Genomic DNA, 1,765 nt, shown 5'->3' on the forward strand with positions numbered 1-1,765 from the left:
GCACAGAACTATAAGAAGGGGATGAAGGAGATTGTTGGGATTTGTGAAAAGACTGGTGAGCTCATAAAATAATAAAAAAAAACTCATAAAAAGTCTCATAAAATAGCTCTCATTTAGTGAGGAATATTTGAGTTCACCACCAAACACTCCAAGAATGCACTGCTGGGAATTCCATTGCTAGAATTCCTCAGCAAATCCATGCAAGCATGTTGGTACTTATAATTTTGTAGGATAAATATGAAGACACACAAGCATGATTTATTGATGGAGCAGAAGCTATATATAGTACCCTTAACTGTATTATTAAAACTGAAGGTAAATAATTAATGGAAGGAAGGAAAGATACATACAATTCTGGCAGCTCTGATGGGAAGCATTCCTGTCTTGCAGTAATTAAAATCAAATATATTTTACTTGAATGTCTTTCTGACAAAAAAGATTGTTTCCTCATTTCACCTGCATGCTAAGAGACACTGTGTGTGTGTTCACAGAAGCTGTGCAGGCAGTGTGGGAGGAGTCAGGGAGGGAAAATGCTCATGGCTGTCTTGAGCCAGAACCATAAGCAGCTGTCAGACAGTCTAAGCAGCCCCAATGCCTCACCCAAACACGTTCCAAGGCAAGCAGTGCCACAGCCTCCCTGCCTTGCTGTCCAGCTGGGAGAACTGAACTGGGTCCATGGGGTGCATGGGAAACCATTCCCAAGTTCAGCCCCAGAAAAGCCTCAAATGGGCAGAGAGAAATCTGCCGGCACCACTGCACCTGCCCCACCCTTCTGTAAAACCAGTGGTGCTCTGATGTGTGGCCTGAAGATGAACAGAAATCTAGAGATTTAAGTGCTTTCAGTGGTCATAAAGGATAAAATGTGTTTCTGGCTGTAATTTTTAAGTAGTAGTGCAGCTTTCTAAAGGTATAACCCCCCTCCCCCCAACCAGTGTAAAAGTGCTTAATTTTTTTACAGCATCAGGGCACTTTGTGGTGAGTCCTTCCCAAACAGTGAGCCCACCTAGTGCAGTCCAAGCCCAGTGAGAATCTGTGCCTGTTCTCATGCTCAGAGATTTTTTTCCCAGGTATATAATCTTTATTAATCTCACCAGTGCCTATTGGTATCTCAAGGGAGGGTGTCAGAGGATGGAGCAGAGCCCTTCTTGATGGTACCAAGAAATCAGACAAATAAAGGAGGGCAGAAATGGATGCACAGGAAGTTCCACCTGCACATGAAGGAGAACTTCTTTATTGTACCTGTGACCGACAACCAGCAGGTGGTCCAGCTAGGTTGTGGAATATCCCTCACTGGAGATATTCAAGAATCTGGATGCGGTCCTGTGCCCTGTGCTCTAGGATGACCCTGCTTGAGCAGGGAGGTAGGACCAGATGATCAACTGTGGTGCCTTCCAAAAATGACTCGTTCTGTAAAAAAAGCTGAAAGTTGACCAAGTACTAAAATCAATAACCAACATTAAAATCAAAGCCCCTGCAAATTCTGACAGCTCTCTCATAGTTTCTAATAAAGCTTGGCACATATTAGAAACAATCAGTCATGAATAATGAATTACAGCCATGTTCACAGAGCTTTATGGATCTGCTCTCCCAAAACACCCCCGGTCTCGGGCCCGGCCACGTCCTCCGGGAATGACAAGGCACAGCTCCTGCGTGGACATGAATGCGTTTCTGTGTGCAGGCACTCGCTATTGGGTACAGGTACCGGCGGAGCAGCCCCGGGCCGCACAAGCGCAGGACGAACCCACATCCGCGGCTCCGGGGCCCC

This window comes from Geospiza fortis, unplaced genomic scaffold (genome assembly GCF_000277835.1).
Source record: "Geospiza fortis unplaced genomic scaffold, GeoFor_1.0 scaffold66, whole genome shotgun sequence".
Taxonomy (NCBI): Eukaryota; Metazoa; Chordata; class Aves; order Passeriformes; family Thraupidae; genus Geospiza; species Geospiza fortis.